At 39.1% G+C, this 20,377-nt stretch overlaps 1 long non-coding RNA gene across 2 annotated transcripts; it reads left to right on the top strand.

Annotated features, from left to right (window-relative positions):
• The first annotated feature begins 18,521 nt into the window (after nucleotides 1-18,521).
• On the top strand, nucleotides 18,522-20,134 carry LOC124252756. Of its 2 annotated transcripts, XR_006892021.1 has the most exons (3): nucleotides 18,522-18,571; nucleotides 19,500-19,564; nucleotides 20,059-20,134. It is a non-coding gene; the product is annotated as an uncharacterized LOC124252756 (long non-coding RNA). The 2 variants fall into 2 exon arrangements; XR_006892022.1 differs by lacking the exon at nucleotides 20,059-20,134 and having other exon boundaries at nucleotides 19,500-19,570.
• Nucleotides 20,135-20,377: the final 243 nt, after the last annotated feature.

Below are 20,377 nucleotides of genomic sequence, written 5' to 3'. Positions count from 1 at the left end.
TTTCACGTTACTGTTTCCGATTTTTCACACTGTTGTATACATTGTAGCTTCATTGATCACCCAAGGATGGCACACCTGGCTAGCTATTCTCGAAACGTTCGTAACCCTACGAACTAACTTAAAGCCATTCCTAACACATTGGCCACGATCAAAGTTAAGAATTCTTAGGGCTACGAACGTTTCGAGAATAAGGGCCCAGATAACTATTTGCATGATGTCCACTATTCTTTAAAAAGTAATTTAGTTAGACAACAATGAGCAATCAATGACCGTACTGCGGTTAATCCTTTGAAGGAAGGACATCAATTTTACACAGACTGGATTTGAGACAGTTTATGTTAGTTCTACAGGTCATGGAGAGTGATTGGTCAGACGTTTCCTTCAGTTTAACATTTCCCAAAAGGGAGGTGACTCTAATACTGTAACCTTGTGTTCGGGTAGTTAAAGGAAGGAAGACACACGTGCAGCGTTCGATATAACCTCCGGCCCGGAGGCCCAGCACCAGTTGTTATTATATCGGGCCGGCAGTTATAAATATTTGCAGGCCCTGTGGCCTTCTGTAAATTATATTATTTCTTTTCAACTGGAATCTTTCCCACAATTAGTTTTCTTTATTAACGGGGGCGGCGGGGGTAGCCTAGTGTAAAGCGTTCGCTCGTTACGCCAAAGACCCGGGTTCGATTCCCCACATGGGTACAATGTCTAAAGCCCATTTCTGGTGTCCCTCGCCGTGACGTTGCTGAAATATTGCCAAAAGCGGCGTAAAACCAAACTCACTCACACTCTTTATTAACGTTCGGGAATCATCCACGATCCATCATGTTACGATAACTTACAGTTTCACTTTCTGGTATTTCAGTGCTTTGCGCATAGGAATGTCAACTGCGCCATAGGCTTCGCTAACTGACTTTGGTGAAACTGTGTACAGTGTAGTCTATTTTGTTTTATTAGTGTCACTATAATAAAATGGGCCTGCCGATTTCATTTAGGGCATGTAGATTTTAAAGACCGCAGGCGGCAGCAGGCCCTGATGGCCCACTGGCAAATTAAAGTATTGCAAACACTGCACACGTGGTTTGTATTTTTTGGAGCATGCGACCAAGCAAGAAAAGGTATTCCCAGGAAAACAAGTTAAAATAGAAATGCATAGCAACATAGACACTTTGTGGCAGAATGTGGGTGTATTCCGTGTGCGTTAATCAATCTACATACATTTTGACAAATCTGCTGTGTAAGATAAAAGAACTTAATCAATCGGCGTGTTATCGGTTAATCCTTTGATCGATGGCTTTTTAACTCAGCTGAAAATTCTACTAGCTGCACTTTCTTTTGCATATTACATAACATGTAATACATTTTGCCACATGAGATCTTAATTTATAATGTTGAACATTTACTCCAGACACAAGAAGTGCTAAATGGGAAACTTTGTCAGGGTAATCTGAGTGGTATTACTACTAATTATACCTGTTATAAATTCATTAACTGACCATCAAGCTAATGATGACAGGTGTAGGTTTATACTATCAAACATGGGTTACAGCAAGGGACTAGTAATCGCTGTATTGCATGCAATTTTAATTGTCTCAAGACTTAGGGGTCGACGTTGTTTTAAGGATACGCGCAGCACTTCATTGTTGCATACATACAAGCATATGCCGTGGACCAAGGTAAAAAACTGTATATGTATATACCTATTTACCTGAGTATATTTTCAGATTTTTTAGCAATCGCAAAGTGGGGTTGATTTTAGTTGACATATTCAAATAAATCAAATGCGTAACTTTTAAAAATTACCAGTCCGGATACAAACTTGCCTGTCCGGTTTTCAACAATGAAAAGAAAATCAGATTTTATCTGTTATTATGAAATATTTACTGTTATGGGTGAAATTTGACCGTCCGAGATGAAAATAGACCGTTCCGAGCGGTCCCGGGCAGGCGTGAATTTTAAACGCCGTTAAATATGATGTAAAACCTCAATAATAGGATAAAATTGGATCAGTCACCATACATCCATGCATCAGAAAATCCGAAAAAGCCTCCCCTTCTGGGATATTGTATGACAGTCACAAGCGTTAAGTTTTAAGTGTAGCTATTCTGTAGCTTCAGTTCGAGTTCATTTTCCTCCTAGAACATAGTGGTCGACATTGTTTTAAAGGGAAGCTTACTCATAACACATTAATTCATTGACAAATTTGACATGAATCAGAAATACTTTCTTCGAAAGGGAAGGTCACATTTTCGGCTTTAGATTGCAGACGGCGGACCAGTAACACATTCACTACGAAAACACGTAATATACCAACGGGCCTGACCGCCATCTTACGATAATGGTGGGTTCACTGGAGTATCGAGTGAGTATTGTTTTACGCCGCTTTCAGCATAATTCCAGCAATATCACGGCGGGGACACCAGAAATGGGCTTCACACATTGTGACTATATTGGGACTCGAACCCGGATCTCAGCAGATGCAGATGCTTTAATCACGAGGAAATGGAATGATGGAACTTCCTTAAGCAATGATAACAAACACATGTTTTTAATCTGCAGACTTTTTATTGCTTCAGTTAATCTATGTGACAGGATGTCTTAGAGGAACTTCGACCGCCGTTTCAGAGACCTGGAAACAAACCCCATGATAACCAGTTAACAAATCAGTGCAGCCTTAATGCATATTTTGTCACTTTAACATATTTACTGCTGAGCATTTACTACTTTACTTGAAAACCAGAAACCAGATGTAAGACTGTTAGGTTAAAGCACAAAACGGCGAATATTCCTTACGACGACAATGATGATCAGTTTTACTTTTACACTGCTTTTAGCAATATTCCAGTAATATCATGGCGGGGAACGTCAGAAATGGACTCCACATTGTACTCATGTGGAAATCGAGCCGGGTCTTCGGCGTGACGAACGCTTTAACCACTACGCTACAGATATGCCCCTGATTTGTATCAGGACATTAATGCACTTCTTACGCATTGAAACAGGATAGCTATCTCTGAAAAGTCTAGATACCGAATTTCTGTCTCTCCTTCTCGAGAACATTCTTGATTTTGTCTTGCAGATCGTTTTGTTATCTCTGGAAGTAAAACAAAATTAGTATATAACTCAGGTTAGTGCCCTTCTGAACAGCAGTTCAGTGAGCTTAAGTAACACAGGGAGTTTTGGGAGCAGTTATTGCAGCAAAACCTTTGCTCATGTCTCTTAATTCTCATCAAATTCCCCAAACAATATTATCCCTGTTCAAAAAAGGCAACAGGCGTCTGTGCACAGTAATTATCATTCTGCGTAGCAGTAATCCCCATTGCCATTGAAGTGTTTTGGAAGAATTCTTAAAGTTACTTTAAAATGACATTGAACATCTATGATCGCATTAGATCCATTACACTTTGCGGACAGTCACGAAGACAGAAGTTTACACCTACATTGCTGCATAATCATAACATTTACACTCATCTGAATCGATGTGGTGTTTGTGTATGAGTTTTATTTGTGGACTTTTCATCTGCTTTTAATATTGTCCTCCCTCATGTCAAAATTCAGGGACGTGCAATTATATTCTACTAATATTAGATCAAATCTTTTGGGGTCGACATATCAGTTTGTCACTGTTATAAACAGAACGCGCTCGTCAGTTCTCAGCCAGTGGTGGTCCATAGGGGTTGTGTGCTTCCTCCCATCTTGCTTATTTGCTATACAAATAACTGACGGTGAACATATCACAGCTGTCTAACTATCAAACTATAAGATACTGCAGCTCTTGCTAGGTTTTAATGAAGACAAAGAACTTGAATACACAACTGAAATTTCTAATTTTACATCACGATTAAAACCAATCTTTTATTAAATGTTAACAAAGTTAAAGACTCAACTCGGATTCATAAATACAGAAATTGAAACTGTTGATTAGGACAAGTATCCTGTTACTTATATTGACTCAAATTTGGCGTCTATAAAAACGGCTGCACAGGCTATATTTCTTATGTTATCTGAGGTATTTTAGTGTTGACAGGGTGTCATGGGTATGTTTCACAATACGTTTCTATGACTTTTTTGTAAAACTGCTTCCGAATGTTTCTTGATCCCTCGGGTAAGTCGAACATTTTATGAAGGTCCATTCTAGTTTCATACACCGGTTTTCAATTGCTTATTTTCTTATATGCTAGGCATAGGAACATTACACACATGTCATTAGAAAGAAGTAACATAGTCAGTTCATGCCTACCTTGGCGCACTGCAGGAGACAGTGACAGCCCTTGTATCAACTAATACCTCGTCTTCCAACTGAGGCGCAAGAGCCTCTTCTTGCCTGCCAAGTGAAAAATTGAAATGTATATTCTTGTTAAAAAATCCTCCTGTATGTACTGATGACTTGCACCATTCTCGTCATTTTGTAGCTGAACAATGAAGCTTGTTCTTCTGTTTGTGACGTGTGTCAGTGGTGGACATGACACGCCTCTATGTAACCCTCCGTATCGTCTATATTTGATAGTGATTAGTAAACTCAAGGTTAAGAAATAGTACAATCATACAATGAGCTCTGATTTCAGCAGATAATTATCATGTTCCATTTCTTTGATATGCATACTCCGAAAGTCAAGGTCTCCCAACGACATCGAATCTAAAAATCTCCTTTACTCAGAGAAATTTGGTAGTACCATTTTCAAAGGCTTTCTGATTGTTTCTGACAGTCCTACTAAGACAAGTCCCAATGACAAGTGTAAAGAAAGGTTCTTACCGACAAGTTACACTGACTGAGGCACTCCAGCCCGTCTGGACGACCTCCGCCATGAGCAGCACTCCCAGGAGAATCAGCACGTACTTCATCTTGTTGCAGCGTGAAGACGATGACAATGACGCTCGCCTGTGCCACTATTTATAGCCACTCGGGTGCCTTATCAGAGGTTTCATCGGGTAATAGCGATGACAACCAGGATGTGTTGAAACAATAGCTTTCACAACATCGTAAAGTTACAACGTAGTTCAACCATGATCTGCACTGGCAGCAGATGGTGCCATTCAAAGATCCTGTAATGATATCTTCTTTCTGTTTCTCTGATCACTGTACAGCATGAACCCAAAACATATGAAAGCACGTATCAAAACATATATTTGTTAAAGCAAACATCAATTCGTTGAAAAAGGTTAGTGACGATGTCAGTGAAAGTTTAGTTTCAATAATAAACTACAAGGAAACTTCATGTCATCAATCTATGTATCTAAATATGTACAAGGGTACTCTCATGACAGCTTTTTCATTCATCAATAACAAATAAACTGACGTTCAAAGAAAGTACACCTGATTCTTTTGTAAAATATTTTCTTTAAAACAGCATTAATATTTAAAAAGTGCTTTGATTCTGACTTGTCACAAACATTGTGTAAAAGTGTTTCCAAAACACCACAGATATTGTTACCCAATTACAACATTGCTAGCAAAACATTTATGGTTTTAATGGGATCACTCCCAAAATACCAGGTGTGTACTTTCTTATGTACCAGTATTATTGGTTGTTTCATGAAACCATTTAGATTCGATAGTACAAGAAAAACAACAACATAGGTTTAATGTTATTCACAGATTGAAATTAATTAAGCATTGAATACGTTCATTGAAAACATGCATTGAATATCTACACACAGAAAAATCAAACTTATTTATTAACATTTTGATCTTTCTGTGTGTAGATATTCAATCACCTTCTAATAACGGAGTCATGCAATAAATGTCATAGTCAATTGATTGAATATTCAATGCCAAAGTGCCATGGCACTTCGTAAATTTTCATAGACTACAAGGTGGCAAATTACTGGCATGGGAAATGCAGGAATGTCCTTTCCCTATCAAGTTTGACGAAATCCTTCCCTCATTTCAAGACCTGTCAGACCCGTAATAATACAATAAGAGCGGATAGATCACTGGTGAGACTTGCGGCTACCAACGAGAGCTATTTCCTGCAGGGCTGTCAGGAATCGGCTGAAAACAACCCAGGACACAGGGCCAGAAGACCCACCAAGGGTATAAAACTGTCTCAAGCCCACAAAGCAGCACGAGTTGCCTGGTGTAATGAACGTGTTCGCTGGATCATTGCATCATGGCGAAGGGTTCACGTTTCTGATGAGAGTCGATTTTTTTTATTGCATATGGTGAATGATACACGTGTTGGAAGGCAAAGCAACACAACTATGGTTCCCCGCAATATCCAGGAGACGGTTCCCTTTGTGGGAGGAAGTCAATTATGGTGTGGGGATGCATTTGCTTGGGTTGCAAGTCATTACCATCGTGTAACCTTTATGGCCTCGGTATTAACAGGAGATCTTGAGAGGGCTGTTGTCCCACATTTTCATAACCATCCTCTAGCCACAAGCCCGTCTTAATGGCTGACAATGCCTGGCTTCACAGAGCACGCTGTATCAACCAGTTCTTGCAACAGAATGATGTTGACAACATCCTATGTCCAGTCATGAGATGTCAATCCCATTGAGCATCAGTGGGACAACTAAGACCGTCGTGCTCGACAGAGGGACCCGCTTGTCAAGACTCGGAATGAACTGACTTGTTGTTCGTGTGGGCTGAGAATATTTGTTATTTGATATTTCAGTATTTGGACTTGCAAGAAATTCTTATTCAGTTCCGTGAACAAAATGTGTACATGCTAATAAGAGTTAAGTCTGTACAAAGAACTTCAAATAAAAACCAGATTATGTCATGGTAGTCTTGGCTATTTTCTCTCCAACACTTTCTTTTTCATCAAAATTCATATGGTAGGAAATCTTTAACACATTTTATGCACCAGTTCATGAAAGTTGCTCACTCTTAGAAAATACGAGTGGTGTGTAAGTGTGTAAATGTGCATGTGTACGTTTAATCCAAGTAATAATATCTAATATCCCTAATATTCCCCAAAGTATGACTTTTTCTACTAGTGTAAGGCTTGAGTGGTGCGGGGCTCAAAATAAATAGCGAAATACCATACAATTTGAATTCAGGTATAACTGGAGTGTTATAAATATATATGATAATCTGAAAGTTTTAAACGAATATAAAAGTTAAGATATATGAACTCCACACAATGTGTTTATCAGTTACTTGCGTTGTTGTAACAACCCCGATTGTAAAATGTATCTCAGAGCACAATGTGATGATGTCACTGGAGGGTTTTAAAAGTGTGTTGAAACAAATTATTAAATAAGACGGAATTGAAGGGGATGTTATATGACACCGTCCTTTATTGTGGAACAGTGTTGTATCTAATTGAAATTTGTTTTAAGAGGTTTTTTTTAAAAAATGTTTTTTATTTCCTAGCAGATGTTTACATGGCTTATAATTATAAATAGATGTTCACATGCACATAGGTGTGCATAAATATATGATAATAACATGTTTGACAGCTATATCTGGTAGGCATATAGGGGCCTAAGTCTCTGCAGATGATACATATCAATAAGTAGGCATAAGTGCATAGTACATAAATTAGATTAATATTACAGGTTTGACTATATCTGGTAGGCGTAGGGCATAAGTCGATATTACATTATCCATTATTGTTCTGCAGATGCTATAAAAGCACATGGATAATAGGTACATAGTACTTGGATAATAATTACAGGTTTGGCTATAACATGTAGGCACAGAGTCTAAGTCGATATTACTTTTTCCAGCATTTCTCTGCAGCTGTTGCATATTGATAAGTAGGTATAGGTACATAGTACATGGATGATAATTATAGCTTTGACTGTATCTGATAGGCGTAGGGCATAAGTCGTTATTACTCAGACTCAGACTCAGACTCAGACTCCTCAGACTCAGACTCAGACTCTTTATTTCGTAGATGATGGCCTGTGAGGCCTACAGTACAATTACATAAATAATTCAAACGTAATGATTTGTTATACAAGCGCAAGGTTTGCATTACGGATATGAAACATTTTAGTCATATAAATTGTTAGATTATTTAAAATAGTAGTATCATGGCTGGACAGTAATTTGTGTGTTTAGATGGCTACTTATGGTAATATAGTGGTATATACTTATCTCTTAGATATATGTATAAAGGGCATATTATTAAGATATGGTATTCGTCTTCAAGACCATCACCACTAAACGGGCACTTTGCATCGATTTTCGTCTTCGGAACGGACCGTCTATATGATGCAATGTTTAATTCGGAAGCGGAACAACGGAATTTTGTAAGAAAGCGGTGCAATTTAGATGATTTGATTTGGTTTAAATATGGCTCCATTTGGAGGGTGGTCTTGAAGGTGCAGTAAGATGTTAACATTGAAGATTCATGCACGAGCAGACCAGTCCTGCATCCATACATCCTTCCTTCTTAATGTAAATATGCTAATGAATTGTTTCCACATCACCAACATCCTGAGCTTGCCAAACGTATGCAAAGCCATACGAAAATAATATATGGTTCGGAGGACGCATGATGCCCAATTTTTATAACCTTGACAATCAAATCTTTTTAACATATAATAACAATGTTTGACCAAACGATTTTCTGGCAATCTGACAATTTTTAGCCAGAATTTTTATAACATAGATAAATGTTAACAATGAGTGGCGTATGCGCCCGCTTTCGCCCAGTACTGCGACATTAGAAGATTTATAACTTATTTTCAAAACATATTTACAAAACGTGGTGTGAACTTTCTCTATTTGGCTTATTTACAAAAAACCCACAAGACCCATAGAGAGGAGAATAGGCTGAATTTTACAGTAAAAAATCCTGAAATAAGTGTTAACTGGCAAGTCCTGAAAACCACTCAACAGTTTCCGAATGGGAGCTAAGGCTTTATCTGCTTGTTTGCCAAAGTATAATAAGCTTTTTGAAAAATTATTTCTGCAGAATAAGACAATTCCCAGGTATTTATAATAAGAAACTACTTCAATGGGCGCGCCATTTAATGACCACCTTTCATGTTTTGATAACTTTCCACCATTTTTGAAAACGACTATTTTACTTTTTTCAATATTTAGAGTTAATCCCCATTTAACGCAATAATGAGATAAAATATCAATTTGACGTTGTAAGTTAACAACTGAATCTGCGAATAGTGCAACGTCGTCAGCAAACAACAGGAGATAGATTTCCTCGATATCACAGTCAATAAATATTCCATGGGTATCTTCAGACAACATAGTATGGACTTGTCTCACACCCGCAGACGAAGAAAACATGTCTGTGAATTTACAGTGATCACTTCGTACAGAAGCTTTAACATTTAAGTAAATACTATCAATTACAGAAAAGATTTGCCATGAATTTGCTTTTTGAGTAATATATACATCAGCTTTGGCCTGTCGACTAGGTCGAAAGCCTGTTTGAAGTCCACAAACATACAGTAAAACTTTCCACCTTTTCGTCTTAGGTATTTATGAGCTATGCTGTATAAAATAAATTGATTGTCAGTAGTTTTCACGGAATCCAGATTGCGATTCAGATAGTAAATGTTTGAGTTCTAGCCACAGTTTTAGCCTTGCGTCAATCACTGCAAGTAGTTTTCCCACAATGTCCTAGAGACTGATTCCTCGATAATATCCAGGGTCTGTGGGGTCGCCTTTCTTGTGAATTGGGACTATGAGACTGGTTATCAAGTGTCAGGAAATATACCAGTATTTAATATAGAGTTAAATAATAACACACGATAGGGTAGGAGCTCCTGTGTTATAGCTTTGATGGCTTCGGGGGTATTCTACCAAGGCCTGGAGATTTATTTAATTTTAACTGCTTTATGACTTTACTGATTTCTTCAGACGTTATGTCCCTCCTTGGATATCGTCACAGTCACCACACTTTTCACAAGTATACGGATTATGGTCCGACAGAAAAGATTTTACTTCTAGATGGAATTCCGCTTCATTGTTACTGTCCGGGTTGAGGAGAGTTTTAAAATAATTGAACAAAGTGTCTGATGAAATGTTGTTTGTGGTAGAAAATGTCCCGCTACTATGCTTTTCACAAGTTTCCAAAACTTTTCACAATCCTTATGTCTTGCTGCTGCAGTTATATCATCTATTACTTTCTGTTCGTAGGCTTTCTTCTTTATAACACAGTTACTTAAATAACTTCTTATTCCGGATATATTGGTTATAATGTTACGCTGTTGTTGATGTTGACATTTATCAGGTCTCTAAACACATCAAATTTGTCCTTCAGTGAATTACTCAGAATTGTATTAAATGAGTCCTGATTACTCGCATTACAGCGATACCTGTGCAAGGTGTGTACGCCGGTGTGCGCTGCACGTGCCTGTTCATGTGCGTGAGATGGCTTGTCAATTTCTGGCGCGAGAAGTAGGTCACGATGGGCAGGTGATCTGACAAGGATTAAGGTGAGACTTCAAAATCAATCCATTTATGGAAGATATCGGAAGACACAATAAAACAATCAACGACACTCTTAACCCTGGGGCCTATGAATGTAAACTCGACAAGTTTGTTGCCTGGGAAGCGACCATTGGTGATAGTCGTTATTACATTATCCATTATTTCTCTACAGATGCTGCATATACATATTATGTAGGCATAGGTACATAGTGTTGTTTCGTATTGTATGTGAAATACAGCTTATGTAGGTTTGACTGCATCTGGTAACATGCAAGGTACAAGTCATGTTTACATTACCCTTTATTTCCCAACATATGTTTACATGTACATAGGTATAGTTAGTATTGGTGTGTATGAAAAACGGCTTTTAAGAGTTAGTAGAGGCCAATGGTGTGCTGGGCCCTTATTCTCGAAACGTTCGTAGTCCTAAGAATTCTTAACTTTGATCGTAGCCAGTGTGTTAAGAATGGGCTTAAGAAGTTCGTAGGGCTACGAACGTTTCGAGAATAGCTAGCCTGGTAACTATACTTAGGCTTGAAGGCGCAGCTGATGTGGACATTTCTAGGCCCATTGTTGACTCTGAGCGTTAGAGAAAGTTATGGAAGCTCTGTCTATGCATATACATGTTGGGGAGCTAAGTCTTGCCCCAACCAGTTTTCATTACATCTCACATTATAAGAAGACTTGCAGTTGTGTGAAGATCACTTTTCATTCTAGACACTCAACCAAGCCCTATTTTGGAAGTTTGACTTCTGTAGAATATGACCATCAGTGTCTTTATTGCTACAATCACTGCTATTATATATCATATTGCCATGGAATTCGTTCTGTCATAGCAATTCAATCCGTGAAGATCCGGGTTAGAATTGATCTTCAGTAACCCATGCTTGTCGTAAGATGCGACTAACGGGATCGGTGGTCAGGCTCGCTGACTTGGTTGACACATGTCATCGGTTCCCAATTGCGTAGGTCGATGCTCCTGCTGTTGATCACTGGATTGTCTGGTCCAGACTCGATTATTTACAGACCGCCGCCAAATAGCTGGAATATTGCTGACTGCGGCGTAAAACTAAAGTCACTCACACACTGAACAATATGAACCCACACATATGAAAACAAGTATGAAACATATATATTTAACACAAGCATCCATCCGTTGGTAAAGATTAGAGAAGAAGTCAATGAAAGTTTAGTTTCCATAAATAACTACAAGGCAACTTCATGTTGACTAACCCGTGAAGATCCGGGGTAGAATAGGTCTTCAGCAACCCATGTGCTTGCCATAAAGGCAACTATGCTTGTCGTAAGAGGCGACTAACGGGATCGGGTGGGCAGTTTCGCTGACTTGGTTGACATTATGTCATCGGTTCCCAATTGCGCAGATCGATGCTCATGCTGTTGATCACTGGATTGTCTGGTCCAGACTTGATTATTTACAGACCGCCGCCATATAGCTGGGATATTGCTGAGTGCGGCGTAAAACTGAACTCACTCACTCACTCATGTTGACTAATCGATGCTCATGCTGGTAATCACTGGGTTGTCTGGTCCAGACTCGATTATTTACATATAGCTTGAATATTGCTGAGTGCGGCGTAAAACTAAATTCACTCACTCACTCACTCACTCACTCACTCCTCACTCCACTCCTTCACTCACTCATAGTAATTCGTTTGTAGTTATTTGAAAACTTGAATAAATCAAGAATGCAGTTGTTAATTATACTGATATAACTTATTATTTCAACGCGGGAACCAACACGTAACATGCGGGAGGTTTTGCATGGTGACAAGATATTTGTTCTGATAAGAAATAATAAAATGTACGAGCTTAAATAAACTGACGGGCTAAAGAAACGTTACCATAAAACTATTGTGAATTAACCACAAAGGATAGATCCATAAAACAGATCCATGAACTATTTCATCCGAGAATGGTACCCTCTGCCACTCACGTCGGTCGCTGCCAACGTCGAACCGTCGGACCCATGTAAGTCTCCGTCGACGATATTCGACTGTCAAGTACTGTCCCCGGAAAGGTCTGTAAGTCCGGATTCCATAGGACCTCAGTCATCTGGCTATTGTGTATTGGCTTGCACGGTGACCCAAGCAATGCGCCGCTGATGACGTCACCCTCAGGAAATGGTTTCTGTGATGCAGCGTGCGCACAAACTGGTCCTCCTGGGGCTAGAAAAGGAGCCCGCTCAGTGCCTGGTCAATCAAAGTTGGTGTTCGACACAATCCACATTTCAGTGGACATGAAGAGATGATGCTCCCTCTATAACTCTGCCATCAGAGTCTCGAACTGTCTGTTTGCGGGACGACGTAACAACTGAGGCCGGATCCACCACCTCCGCTGATGCTACTCGTCTTGCGACCCTCTCTTCTTCCTGCAACAGACCACTTGCTGGTAGAACAGCCAGGTGTGCGAGAGTTGCACGTGTGAAATTGAAATTTCACTACACACGCTTGTTGATTACCTGGCTGTCTTACCAGAAAGTGCCCCAATACACACACACACACACACACACTAACAAATGGCGGAAAGCGACAACAAAATAATTATCGTTTGTAAAACAACTTTTTATTCGGGTGTCCAAAATTATGATACAAATCATCAGAGTTGGTCTGTGGGTTTATTTGTCGGGAACTGTGCAAAATTTGGTTTTGTTCAATGATTAGATTTTGTGTTAGTGAGCAATTCATCGGTCTCAAATGAAATCAAACGGGCTATGACGGGATCGGGTGGTCAGACTGGCTGACTTGGTTGACACATGTCATCGTATCACAGTTGCGTAGATCTATGCCCATGGTGTTGATCACTGCTGGCCCCAGACCATATTGCCTGGTCCCGACACGATTACTTATAGGCCGCCGTCATACAGCTGGAATATAGCTAAGGGCGGCGCTAAACAACAAACCAAACAAAAGTGATCATTTGAGTCCTGGCCCCAATTTCTCAAGAAACAAACTTAAGATTTTAATCAAATTTCAAACTGGGTTTGACAATTTGAAACAGCTGAATTTTTAAATCAGCTGCATTTTTTAAAATAAAAAAGCCCAAACAACTTAAGTATTCTATTCACCAAACTCAAATTGTCTACTAAGTTTGAGTTTAATATCAATTCAGTTGAACATGGGAATGCGCTTTCTCAAATTTGAGTAAAAATTCGAACTTAAGTCAAAACGATCTTTTACGGTGACCCAGCACTGCGTTGCAAAGAAACCATAATTCTTTTTACTTATGACCATAAAACGTTTTGAAAACTTTACTTGGACATTAAATGTATCGAGCAGCTTGTGAACCAACGTCTTTGAATCTTGGGATGACATCCATGCTCAGGGTTCCTGCAAAGTTGTGTATAAATGTGGATACAAATGACCGGAGTCGCTGGAATATTGCAAGACAGAATGTTGACTTTGGAATATTGTTATTTTGAAGTTATACAAGAAGATCAAGCAAACCGTCCTTAGTAAAATGTGTGAAGGCAACATGCATCCGGCATGTGTACCAGTAATACTGCATTAATATTAATATTAATAAAATGATTCGATGACATTTTAACATGGTGTCAACTAGAAATTGCGCATTTGACACAACCGTGCGCCAGGAATCCCCATTGACAGCTGACGTTTGTCATCCGGGATGAACGCGTGAAACGTTTACAGATACAGGTGATACGTGTTCCCGAAAACACAGTAAAAATACAAATTGGACATTATAGTTGTGTAACAAATGTCAAGCCGGAATCAACAATGACAGCTGCCTTTGACATCCTGATCAACCAGTTTGATATGGTGATATTTAAAAACTGCGAAACATGCACAACTCAGTGGGACACTTGTTTTATGATGACATAAACATAAATCAATCCAGAAAATAACGTGCATCTACGGAAATCGATTCCATACAGCCTGATAGGTTTGTTTTGTCTATTGTTTAACTTCGCATAAGCTATATAAATTTAGTTCCACCCCAGTTCAGTAGAGTCTGCGCGTGGTTGACATTGAAGCCTTTGTTAATGCCATGAAATTGTCTACACTCAGACGTTACATGACAAAATCAAACTTAAATAATTAATGCATTTTTCCATTTTGAAGGATATACTAGAATTATGGTCCATATTTTCAGGATATTGCCGGGGCTGAAAATCCTATTTGAAAGGATGTTCTTAAGGCCTGGAAACTATGCTGTAACGAAAATACCATAGAACCTGATAACATTACTGAAATCATAGCTCAACCCATATGGCTCCAGTCATAGCTTTAATTACCCAAATAACACTATTAGACACTGGGCTAATGAAGGGATGTTAATCATCAGAGAGATTTATATAATGAATAGGTTTGTTCTCTTTGGGAGACTTGAAAATAAATATGATGTAAGGGGTATATCTTAGATATGTTTTACACATTTTACCTGAACCGTGGAAAAAACAACTTAGAAGGATATAGACATTTACATTGCAATGATCTCATTAATTTCTCTTTGAAGCCCATTCCTGGGTGTTTCCGCCGTGATGTTGCTGGCATATTGCTAAAAGCGGCGTAAAACTAAACTCAGTCAGTCAGTCAGTAATTAACTACTCTACAAAGGGTTTTCTTACTCCAGCAAAGGATTCAAGGAATGTTTATAATAAAATGGTATCTGACAGTGTTAAACCATTTATATGTCACAAATGGGAAATGGAAAACCGTTTTGATGACATTGATTTTGAATGGCATAAGACTTTTATTAATTATAATAAGGATTTCAGGGACATTAAACTCCCAGACTTTCAATATAAATTCCTACATGGAATTATTTATACTAAAAAAAGAAATTAGTTGACAATGCATTATGCTCTTTCTGTAAAGATGTGTATGAGAACGTATGCCATGCATATTGGGAATGTGATAGAGCCAAAACGTTTTGGAATCACCTTCAAAATTGGATTAACCAAATAGACAGCAACTGCAACTGACAAAATTCCTTGTTTGGTATGTGATTTTAGAAAAACACCCACTATTAAATCAAATAATCCTCTCTGCTAAAAGACACATTTACAATTGCACCAAAAAATGTACCCAAAATTGGATAGTTTCTTAAAGTTTTTACCAGATACATTCAAGGTTGAAAGTTTTATTTCCAAAAGAAATAATGACTTTGATATATTCTTTCAAAAATGGTCTCCCATTATTCCCAGTATTTGAACCTGATGACCTTTGATAACTTTTGATACTTTACGGTATCTATTTGAGAGCCCAGTTGTATCTGCAATGTACACCTGCTTGCATATGTCTATGTGTACTTTGTGTACTTGATTTTGGAACAATTTTTTCCTTTGTTCTTTCTTTTTCTTTCTGTCTTTTCTTTATTTATTTGTTTTTCTTTCTTATCTTATATCTTTCTTTCTTTTTAATAAAACCCTCCCCACTAGGTGTTCTGCTTATATAACTGTACTCTGTCCAGCGCATATAACCGTACACTGTTCTGCTGATATAACTGTACTTTGTGTTCAGGTGAAATAATTGTACTGTGTTCAGCTCATATAACTGTACTATGTGCTTAGCTGATATAACTGTACTACGTGATGAGCTAATATATAACTGTACTTTGTGTTCAGGTGAAATAATTGTACAATATTCTCTTCCAAACGTTGGATTCAGTCCATGTCCTTATCAGCATATATGGGGAAGTTTCAGGTGAGATATACACAAACATCATCCCAGTGTCAACACTTTGTGTTCAGCTGATATGCTGTACTGCGTTCTCAGCTGATATATACTCATCAGCCAAAAAAATGTCAGCACGAATTCAAAATTAGATAGACACTGTAATCAAATCATTACAGAAATGGACATAATAAGCGGATGAAAACATTTTATGTGTACAATATCCTGACACATCAATGAATAACTCAGCACAATTCCAAGACATTACGTGAACGTTTGCAGATTCCATTCAGACTCTTGACTTCAGTATCTAGTGTGACCACCACGAGCGGCAATAACTGCAGCACAACGTCTATGCATGGAGTGCACCAATCGATTAATGAAGGCCATTGACACCTGGAACCACACTCTGAGAAAGGCCTGGCGCAATAAATCGGCTGTGTTCGGCCTTGGTATGACATTATTCAGTCTCCTCTGAATTTCATCCCAAAGATGTTCAATTGGGTTTAAATCAGGACTAAGGGCTGGCCACTTCATAATGTTGACACCGTTCTGCTGTAGGAAGTCCCGTGAAGCTCTGGCAGTATGGACCCGGGCGTTATCATGCTGGAAAATGTTGTTCCGGTGACATACGAAATGTGGTATGACCTGGGCTCTGAGAGCTTGGTAGATGTAGCGCACCGCTGTGATGCCGCCTCCTCTCCTGCACCAAGGTTCTGGAACACCACAGGACCCACTCTCTGGTTCAGGCCTATTCTTGCACCTCCCCATGAGTCTCTTTCCATAACACATTGGTCTGAGTAACGCTGGCCACGTCGTCGCCATATTCTTGTTCTGCCATCTGCAGTTGATACGCAGTACCGACTCTCATCTGTGAACAGAACAGTTCTCCATTGCCTGTATCGCCAGTTTTGGTGTTGTAGGGCAAACTGTAGACGTTCACGCCGATGACGAAGGGTAAGGATAGGTCCACGGTAAGGCACGGCATGGGGGTTCCCGCTGTTAAAAGACGTCGGCGTACTGTTTCAGTATTGATTGGTCTTCCGTGTGTTCCCCACTGTCTGGGGACAGACGTTTCTCTTGCTGCTTAGTATATAACTGCAGTATGTGTTCAGCTGATATAATTGTACTATGTGTTCAGCTGATATAACTGTAATGGGTCTAGTGGATAAAACTGAACTATGTGTTAGGCTAATATAACTGTACTATGTGTTTAGCTGATATAACTGCACTGTGTGTGTTTAGCGGATATAAGCTGTACTATGTTTTCAGTGGATATAACTGTACCGGTGTCTGTTTTAGCTGATATATCTGTACTATGTGTTGAGCTGATGTCACTGTACTATGTGTTCAGCTGATATAACTGCACTGTGTGTTTAGCTGATATAACTGTACTATGTGTTGAGCTGATATCACTGTACTATGTGCTGAGCTGATATCACTGTACTATGTGTTCAACTGATATAACTGTACCTATGTGTTTAGCTGATATAACTGTACTATGTGTTCAGCGGATATAACTGTACTGTGTGTTTAGCTGATATAACTGTACTGCGTGTTGAGCTGATATAACTCGTACTATGTGTTTAGCTGATATAACTGCACTATGTGTGTTCAGCTGATATAGCTGTACTGTGTGTTCAGCTGATATAACTGTACTGTGTTCAGCGGATATAACTGTACTATGTGTTGAGCTGATATAACTGTACTGTGTGTTCAGCTGATATAACTGTACTGTGTGTTTAGGTGATATAACTGTACTATGTGTTTAGCTGATATAACTGCACTATGTGTTCAGCTGATATAGCTGTACTCGTGTGTTCAGCTGATATAACTGTACTGTGTTCAGCGGATATAACTGTACTATGTGTTGAGCTGATATAACTGTACTGTGTGTTCAGCTGATATAACTGTACTGTGTGTTTAGCTGATATAACTGTGGTATTCGTCCAGTTGATATTACTGCACTTTTATTACCTACGAGGGTGAAAATATCGGGGTTCATACATTTCATACAATGCCTTAGGGCAAAATATAACTTTGTCGTGGTAACGTGACGTCATGAACAATGCTATGGCGTCACGTTTCTTCTATGACGTTCCGTTCTACACAGGCGACTGGAGGTAGCTAGCCTATGTTTGAAAGTAGATTTAGGTGTATTTTCTCTCAGCTGACATCTTCGGTACTAAACAGGATGTTATGTTCGTGCCCAAATCATACTATGTTTACGACACGCGTGCCTAAATATCGGTATATCCCTCGGTATATAACACCAACATTTAGGCACTCGTGTCGTAAAACATAGTTTGACATGGGCACTCATATAATATCCTCTATATCATCATATGTGATCACCTGATATAACTGTAAACCATGCGTTCAGTTGATATAACTGTACTATGTTCTCAGCTGGTGCTCAGCAAATAGATCTGTATTGTTTTCAGCTGGTGTTACTGTACTATTTGTTCAATTGACATAACTGTACTCATACACTTGGCAGAGATTTTTGCGCCTACGATGGTAGATGTCGATGCCAGGGATATCCCCGTCTCCCCTGAAGTGAGACAAGGTAGGCCATAAACTGACTATGCTTACTTCTTTCTAATGTAATAGTCAAGATAATGAAACACGTTGTATGAAACTCGAATGTTCCAGGCACGATACATTCGGAAAACGTTTCACGTCAGAGAAAATTATTGTAAAACAAACCCATTTCCGCTTTGTATTCTAAGTTCTAAATCTTAATATAAACTGGCTAGAGCTGCATCATCAACTAATCGTAAGATAGCTGTTATATGTTCAACTGCAGTCATTTGTGCATAGCAAATAAACAAGACAGGAGGAAGAACACAACCCTGTGGAACACCACTGGCTCTACAGGTACCTGAAGAGCGAGTGTAAGTTACAGTAATAATCTGTGGTCTGTCGACCATACAAGAGTCTATGCACTTAATGATAGTAAAAGTTACATGCATGTCCATAGGTTTTACATGAGTTGCCTTTTGGAACAGGGTTAATGTTGTTAAAGTGAGTGATTTCTATTTTACACCGCTTATAGCAATTCCAGCAATATCACGGCGGGTCAACCAGAAATGGGCTTCACGCATTGTACCCATGTGGGCAATCGAACTCGGGTCTTCAGCGTGACGAGCGAACGCATTAACCACTCAGGCTAGTTTTGAAATATGCTGCACAAGTTTTGAAATATACGACACAAGTGCTCGCTACACTCTCTGAACGATCAAATTATCAGGATCGCAAGCTTTACATACGTTGAATTCATTCTGGTGAGACCATAAAACATTACAAAAATTAATGTTCAATCGGATTGTCCTGCTGAAGTGATCGGAATACATGTTCCCTTTCAGATGCAACACAAGGGTTTTGAGAGTACACAAATGGCCCCTTGGCTAGCGCACCGCCGTGACCTTCATATGTTAAGCCCAGTGACGTATTGTGGCAGTACACCTGACTTACTCACTTTGTTTTACTTCCAGAGGTAACAAAAGATCTGCAGGGAAACAATCAAAGCTGTGTGTCGAGAACGAGAGGAAGAAATTCGGTATCTAGACTTTTCAGACATAGTGCTCCAGCTCACAGTGTAACAAGTGCATTGATGTCCCAATAATCAACGTTTTGTTATCGTAAACAATTTCACCGTGTCTGTGTTTTACATTTCTACATCTGGTTTCTGGCTTTCAAGCAATGTATTTCGACAGCTCAGCACATGCAGTAAATATGTTATAGTGACAGAATATGCATTAAGGCTGAGAAAGTGAAGATCCGATAGAACTGGTCTTCAGCAACCCATGCTTCTCGTAAGAGGCGACTAACGGAATCGGGTGGTCAGGTTCACTGACTTGGTTAACGTACGTCATGGTATCCTAATTTCGTGTGATCGATGTTCATGCTGTTGATCTGTGGATTATTTACAGATCTCCGCGATATAGCTGTAAATTTTGCTGAGTGCGGTGTTAAACAACAACAACAGCAACAAAAACTTAAGACTTCAACTGATTTGTCAACTTGTGTAATCATCTTTGATTTTGTTTTCAGGTATCTGAAACGGCGATGGTAGTTCCACTAAGACATCCTGTCAAATGGATTAACTGAAGCAATAAACATATCTGCAGATAAAAACAACTTTTACCTGTATGTTATTATTGTTTAAGGAGTTCCACCCATTCCCGCCTAGTGGTTAAAGCGCTTTCTCGTCACTCTGGAGGCCCGGGTTCGATTCCTCATATGGGCAACAATGTGTGACGCCCATTTTGGTGTTCCCTCGTAGTGATATTGCTGGAAAATAGCTTAAAGTGGCATGAAACCATATCCACTCACTTCTACTCCAGTGAGCCCATCATTGACGTAAGAGGCG

Source organism: Haliotis rubra, unplaced genomic scaffold (assembly GCF_003918875.1).
Source record: "Haliotis rubra isolate DU_JTF1 unplaced genomic scaffold, ASM391887v1 Scf523, whole genome shotgun sequence".
NCBI classification, from domain to species: domain Eukaryota; kingdom Metazoa; phylum Mollusca; class Gastropoda; order Lepetellida; family Haliotidae; genus Haliotis; species Haliotis rubra.
The sequence above is the reverse complement of the archived record's forward strand: the minus strand, read 5'-3'. Positions and strand labels throughout refer to the sequence as shown.